Here is an 8,364-nt window from a genome sequence, read left to right on the forward strand (position 1 = left end):
AATGAAGAAAATGCCCTGATTTAACAACTGTATATTTAAGTGATAAATATATTCATCCACGAAGCATGATGTTGGTTGCCATTTCATTATGGCTGTCATTATCTTATCTAATTAGCATGGTTTTTAGAACAATCTGTCTAGAAAACACATGCCTCAGCTCAAGATACATAGTTATCATATTCCTAAGCCAACATGATCTCTTTTCACCTTCAGCTTCATTTATAACTTCAGAATATCTTTTGAAACAAATAACTCAGCCTTGAGTGACAAAATTAGGGGAAATCACTGTACTCATTCGCTGCACCATCCACTCACCTGCCAGACAGTTACAGGTAATTATTTTTATTGAGGTGAAATTCATATAACAAAATTGACCATTTTCAAGCAGAAAACTAAGTTGAATTTAGGGTATTCACAACGGCAATCAGTCACTTCTACCTAGTTCCAAAACATTTTCAGCACCCACAACGGAGCTCCCATACCCATTCAGCAGTTACGTGTGTTGTGCATTTCCCCCCTCTTCCCAGCACTTGGCAAACACTAACCTGCTTTCTGTGTCTGGAAATTTACCTATTCAGGATATTTCATAAAAATTGAATAATAAAACACGTGGTTTATTTTGTGTCTGGTTTCTTTCACTTAGCATAATGTTTTCAAGGTTCATCCATGTTGCTGTGTGGATCAGTAGTACCTCATTCCTTTTGGAGACTGAATAATGTTCCATTGTATGTATAGAAAAAACTTGTCTATCTATTCACCTACTGATGGCAATTTATGTTGTTTCCACCTTTTGGCTATTGAGAACAGTGCTGCTATGAGCAGTTATTGGTATGAAAGTGCTTGTTTGAACATCTCTTTTCCTTTCTTTTGAGAATGTACCTAGGAATGGAATTTTTGGGTCATATGGTAGTTCTAAGTTTAATTTTTAGAGCAACAATCAAGCTATTTTACGTAGTAGCTGAACTATTTTAACATTCTCACCAAGAATATATGATACAATATGACACGATTTCTCCATATCCTCACCACACTTGTTTTTTCTGAAGTTTTTTTTTTTACTTTTAATTCTAGCCACTCTAGTTAGCGTGAAGTGATATCTCAACATGGTTTTGATTTAAATTTTCCTACTAATGATTAATGATGTGAGTATCTTTGCATATTATTGTTGGCTATTTGTATATATTCTTTGGAGAGATGTCTATTCATATATTTTTCCATTTTTAATGAGCTTGTCTTTTTATTATCAAATTCTAAGTGTACTTTATATATTCTAGATACTAGACCCCCATCAGACATATGAACTCCAGGTAATTTTGAAATGCACTGATCTAGTTGTAACATTGCACATTCCTAATTGCAAAGAAATGGTAGTATATTCCCTGGAAATTCATGAACTTACATCAGAAGAATGGGGCCTAGACCAACAACTTGCCTTAGTGTACAGGTACAGAAAAGCCTATGTGAAAATGAGAATATAGCACTTATTCTCATATTCTAATAAATAACCACAATGGAAGGTGGGTCGAATTCTATCCTTGTCATTTCAGAGTTTTGCCCTCGATATAATAGAATATGTTTGGGGCTATTGTGGATTAAGCTATAAAAAAAACAAGCAGTTACAGATCACTCTTTCATATGCTGATTTCATTTCTTTTTGGGTAAATTCCCAGGAGTGGGATAGCTGGGTCATACAGTAGGTCTATATCCAGATTTCTTTTTTTTAAAAAACATTTATTTGAAGGGTGGAGTTACAGAAAGAGCTAGAGATAGAGAGAGAAGTCTTCCATCTGCTGGTTCACTCCCCAGATGGTTGCAATGGCTAGAGCTGAGCTGAGCTGAGCTGAAGATAGGAGCCAGGAGCTTCTTCTTGGGCCATCCTGCCCTGCTTTCTCAGCCATATTAGCAGGGAACTGGATCAGAAATGGGACAGCTGGGTCTCTAACTGGTGCTCATATGGGATGCCTGCACTGCAGGCCGGGCTTTAACCCACTGTGCCACAGTGCTGGCCCCTATATTCAGATTTTTGAGGTATCTCCATACTGCCTTCCACAGTGGCTGGACAAGTTTACATTCCCACCAACAGTGGACCAGGGTCTTTTTTCCCCACATCCTCGCCAGCATTTGTTGTTTGTTGATTTCTGTATTAGAGTCATTCTAACTGGGGTGAGATAAAACCTAATTGTGGTTTTGATTTGCATTTCTCTGATGGCTAGTGATCCTGAACATTTTTCATGTGTCTGTTGGACGTTTGAATTTCCTCTCTTGAAAAATGTTTGTTCAACTCCTTTGCCCATTTCTTAACTGGATTTTGGAATCAACTCAGATGTCCATCAACTGAAGATTGGATAAAGAAATTATGGTATACATAAACTATGGAATACTACACAGCAGTAAAAAAAATCATGTCATTTGCAACAAAATGGATGCAACTGGAAAGCATTATACTTAGTAAGATATGCCAGTTCCAAAAAGACAAATACCATATGTTTTCCTTGATCTGTGGTAATTAATAGAGTACCTAAAAGGAAACTTATAGGACTGAATTGACATTTTGAGATTCAGTAATTTTTAATAGCCCTTGTCTCAACTGTTGAGAAAACAGTGTTTTTTCTTCATATTATTTGTTGAACTCTTGGTGTAGGGTTAATCTGATGAGTATAAAGTTAACTGAAAATAGATCTTTGTAAAAATTAAGGATAGGAATAGGTGATAGAGGAGGAAGGGTGAGAGCGTGGGCAGGAAGGAGAGTAGGGTGGAAAGTATCACTGTGTTCCTGAATCTGTACATAGGAACGTAAGTGCAGTGTAACCTACTAGAGGAAAGCCATTTTCCCTTCCACAGGAGGAATGAGAATTATAGGAACTAGAAATGTCTAGCCTAGAGAACATAAAACTCAGGGGGAAATGACAGCTTCCCAGAAACATCTTAAGGGATTTCATTTGGAAGAGCAATTAGAATTGTTTCACGCATCCCCAAGGATAAAACCAAGACCAATGGGTGGGAAAATTCCAGGGAAACAGATTTTTAATTCTATTAGAGGATAAAACATTTTAACAATCAAGGAAATTCAAGGCTGGAATTGGCTGCAGCACAAGCAAGTGAATTTCACATTCCTGGACACAGGAAAGCATAGCTCTTGAGTCAAACGAGTTAAAATTCTAGTTCTGCCATATATACTAACTGTGTGACCGGGGGCAAGACTTGATCTTTTAAAACATCAGTTTGCTCATATCTAAAATTGGGTGAGTGCTGGCTCCCTAAAGTAGCTATCTAATGAGAATGCTATAATGATTAAATGTTCTAACCAGGACATGTACCCACTGAATGTAAGAATCAGTGCTGTTATTTTAGTAATATTCTCTCTCTCTCTCTCTCTCTCTCTCTCTCTTTCCTCTCTTTCCATCTCCCTGCCTCTCCTTCTTTTCTTCTCCTTTCTGATCTAAGGATTGATAGTTAAATTCGCCTGTGTTAAATGTACTCACATTGTGGTTCCTTTGCTAGCTAATGAGGGATACTACAGTTAAAACGGGGTGAGGGCAGTGCCCACCATGAGTGTCCCAGCAAGAGGTACCAGAACAAAAACAGGTTGAAGAGCATACCATGTGAATGGGGAAGCCACAAAAAAAAATAACCTAACAAAGGGTATCAGATCCCAAGCCACATAGAGGGTACATCTTTGGGTGCATAAGCAAGATTAGAAGGAATCCACAAGGGGGCCAGTGACAGCAGCATAGCATAGAGGTCAGATTCCAAGTAGGGTAAGAGGGATATATGCTCAGGGAAAGGCGTTGTAGCAATAATGGAAAAATGGTAGATGAAGCCAGATTTGTAAAATAAGTAAATATATTAAGAATAATGGGAGCAAGGCTTTCCACTATTTGAAAAAAGTTAAAATACGGACAAGGAAGAAACCATAAATGAAGCCTGTGGTATTGGAAGGGCATTGAAGTTAGTTATGTAAACCCGTGGATATCAATATAAATAAATAAAACTAAATATGGATGTTGGTTGTGTATGTGTGTGCATGTGTGTGTGTTCCATAGTTCTGCTCATGACGAGGTAATGGGAACAGTGACACTCAAGTAGCAACAAGCACGCACATCTGCCACTCAGATCTGAGATTCTCAATGCCCTTCTCAGGGTGGGTATTTGGCACGAAAGTGAACATGTCACTTAGGAGTGCCTGGTTTGAGGAACTGGAATGAAAATAAATTTTAAAAAATTAACACTTTGGTAAAATGAATGATGGCTCCATGGAAAAAATGGCTGATTCTGAAGTTAGGGTAGAGAAAATACAAAACAGTCATGAGAATACCTTATTGTGCCAGAAAGCAAGAAGTTGCTCCGAATGATGAAGGCAAGCCCAAAGGACACTGGAGTCAGTTTAAATGAGTCTCCCACAGATGAAATCTGGGACAATTTAAGCATCAAAATAAATATTGAATTTGCAGATGGCATGATCCTATATATAGAAAATACCAGTAAGTTCACAAAAAGAAAAACTTCTAGGGCTAACAAAAGTATTCAGTAATCCTGCTGTGTACAACATCAAAACATCAAAAACAATTTTATTTATATACAAGAGCAATGAACAATCTAAAAAAAAATTTAAGATAACAATTCCATTCATAGTAGTATCCAAAAGAGTAAAACACTTAGGAATAAGTTTCACCAAGCAGGAACAAATCTTGTACACTGGAAACTATACAACATTATTGAAATAAATTAAAGAAGACATAACCAAATGGAAAGACATTCTTTGTTCATGGATTGGAAGATTTAATATTGTTAAGACTGCAATACTCTACAAAGCAATATATAGATTCAGTGTGTTCCTTATCAAATTTCCAAAGATCTTTTAGAAAATTTTCCTATAATGGCATTTTTTTAACAGAGATGCCCACCCATAAATTTATATGGGGTTTGCCCAAATGGAGAAAAAATAAATTTGTAAAAAAAACAAAGTGTGAAGACTCACACACACACTCACACTTCCTGATTTCAAAACTTCCTATAAACTTACAATAATAAAAACATTATGGTATTGGTTTTAAGATAAAGTCATATGGAATACTACTGATAGCCCAACAATAAAACTATGTCTATAGGCAACTGATTTTCAAGAGTGCCAAGACTATTCAATGGTGCAAAAAATAGTCCCACCAATAAATGATTCTGAGACAATTGGATATCCACATGCAAAAGACCTCTTCCTCACACCCCACAAAAATTAGTCCCAAGAACTAAAAACTATAGAATGCTTACAAGAAAACATTGGAGTAAATGCTAATGACTTCATTTTTATCATGAATTGCTAGATATAAAGCCAAGTGCATGAAAATCTAACAATAGATAAATTTGACTTTATAAAATTTGAAAGTATGCCGGCGCCATGGCTAAATAGGCTAATCCTCCACCTGCGGCACCGTCACACCAGGTTCTAGTCCTGGTCGGGGCACCAGATTCTATCCCGATTGCTCCTCTTCCAATCCAGCTCTCCGCTGTGGCCTGGGAGTGTAGTGGAGGATGGCCCAAGTCCTTGGGCCCTGTACCTGCATGGGAGACCAGGAGAAGCACCTGGCTCCTGGCTTCGGATCGGTGCAGTGCGCCGGCCACAGGGCCACTGGGGGGTGAACCAAAGGCAAAGGAAGACCTTTCTCTCTGTCTCTCTCTCTCTCTCTCACTGTCCACTCTGCCTGTCAAAAAAAAAAAATTGAAAGTATGCATTAAAGAATATTATCAAGAAAATGAAAAGACAGCTTACATAAAGGGAGAAAATATTTGCAAATTACATATTTTCTATCATTCTACATATGTGAAGAATGCTTACAGAGTTCTGTTAAAGGATATATAAAGAACTCAATATCATAAAAATAAAAATCCAATTAAAATAATAAACAAAATATTTGAATTGATATTTCTCTAAAAACATATCTAAATAAACAATTAGTATATTAAAAAATGTCCATTAAGCTTAGTGAAATAAGCCAGTCCCAAAAAGGACAAATATCATGTCTTTCTTGATTTGTGGTAGCTAATATACAAAGTCGAAAAAATGTATATGAATGAAATTCATATTTTGAGATTTGATTATTGTTTATAGCCTTTGTCAATACTCTTGAGGAACAGTGTTTTTTTTTATTTATTACTCTTTGAATTCTTTGTTTAGTGGGGGGTTAAGATTGTGATTATAAATTAAATTGAGGGGCCAGCTCTGTGGTGTAGTGGGTAAAGCCACCGCCTGCAGTTCCAGCACCACATATGGGCACCAATTCAAGTCCCAGCTGCTCCACTTCCAATCCAGCTCTCTGCTATAGCCTAGGAAAGCAGTAGGAAATGGTCCAAGTCCTTTGGGCCCCTGCACCAGCGTGGGAGACCCAGAAGAAGCTCCTGGCTCCTGGCTTCAGATCAGTTCCGGCCGTTTCGGCCAACTGGGGAGTGAACCAGTGGACAGAAAACCTCTCTCTGTGTGCCTTTCCTTCTCTCTCTGTGTAACTCTGCCTTTCAAATAAATAAATAAATTTTTTTAGAAAATATATTGAAAGTATGTCATTCTAAAAATTCAAATAAAAATAATAAAGGAAGGAGGAGGGAGGGTGGGAGAAAGGGAGGGAAGGAAGGGTGGGAAGCATCATTATGCTCTTAAAACTATATGTATGAAATACATCAAATTTATTCCCCTTATGTAAATTTTCTAAATTTTAAAAAAGAATGTTTTATAAGAAAAAAATTTTTGCATGGCTTCAATGTGCCACCTCCCACAAATATTAATTGTTTTCACTGAAGATGCTTACATTGGTGGAAACTTGGTGATAGGTATATGAGATTCAATGTACTATATACTTGCTGTAAGTCTAAAATAATTGTAAAATAAATAAGTACAAAATGTGATAAAGGAGAAAAGATTAAATTTACAGCAGAGATGCCTGGCAGACATAATCTTAATGAAGTTATGAAAGTGAACATGAACAATAATGGAACGGATAGAAATCACGTGCTGTATGATAGCGGGTAGCGAGAAGGATGCAGCAGCACTTCTCGGATGTTCCTGCCGAAGGCCCGTAATACGAACCCAATTAGGAGGAAACATAAAACAATTCAAAACTAGGGGCAAGCTGCAAAATAACCAGTCCATAATTTTTGAGAGTGTTAGTCAAGAAACTCAAAGTAAACTAAGAAAATGTCTTGGACTAAAGGAGAGTAAAGAATTATGACAGCTAAGGGTAGCACTGTATTCTGAACTTGATCCTTTGGCTATAGAAGGCATTACTAGGACAACTGCTGAAATCTGAATGGGATGAGATCATAGCAGTGAATCTCACGATGAAGGTAGTTATATTGTGACTATGTAAGAGAGTGTGCTTGTTTGTAAGAAATAAGCACTGAACTAGTATTAGGACATGACAGGTTAGCAACTTCCCCTGAAATGATTCAAGAGAATAACATTATTTATATTGTACTGGCACACTTTCCGTAAGTTTGAGGTTATTAAAAACAAAGAGCAAGAAACCTAAAGCCAATTTTCTAATGGTGCTATTCTTCACGTATATGAAATGTCATTCTGCAACAGCTGACTTAGGAGAATCAGATCACAGTGACTGTTTCGGCTGTGACTTGAAAAGACCAACTCCATCATTTATCCTAATCATCTTCCTTTTCCTGGGACAAGTTCTCCAGGACATAGCTCACTACCAAAGGTGGGGCAGGTGGAGGTAGTGAAGGGAAGAATCAGAGGAGCATGATGCTGCCTAAGAAAAGAGCTACGTGGAAGGGGATGGCAAAGCCTCCGACCTTAGATTTGAAGAGAGAAATACTCAGAAAGCAGTACGCTTTACCACAGCTACTCTAATTGCCTTCTCCTCCCCACACTCACTGGGCAATTGTTCCACACTTTGAGGACAGTGCTATATAAAAGCATTTAATTAACGTGTTGACTCAATTGGTACTTTGCCAGTTTTTACTGGCAAATTTATCCATTCGAAGGGTCCCAAGCCTGTTCATAGTAGACTCATTCTCGTTTTAGTTGAGCGAGTGAGAGCTTGGTTTTGTAGTTCCACTGTCAGAATCTTTTATTAGGACCAGGGGTAGGAGCAGGGGACTTTAACTCTGAGAGGTAAGAGAACCTCATTTCTTAGCATAATGACCAGGGAGCATAAAACAGTCCAGGAGCCACAACATAAAAGTAATGTCTATCAAGTGTGCAGTTAAGCATTACCTAAATATAATAAACTGCAGGCAACAGCATCCACCTAGCAACACACAGTAAGATTACTCCCTTATCCTTTTATATTACAGTATGACAAAACCACTTTCAGAGAGAAATTGGGGCTTCTTCACAGCACTTGCAAAGTTATTACAAGCTTA

The sequence above is a fragment of the Oryctolagus cuniculus genome, chromosome X (assembly GCF_964237555.1).
Source record: "Oryctolagus cuniculus chromosome X, mOryCun1.1, whole genome shotgun sequence".
Lineage (NCBI taxonomy): Eukaryota > Metazoa > Chordata > Mammalia > Lagomorpha > Leporidae > Oryctolagus > Oryctolagus cuniculus.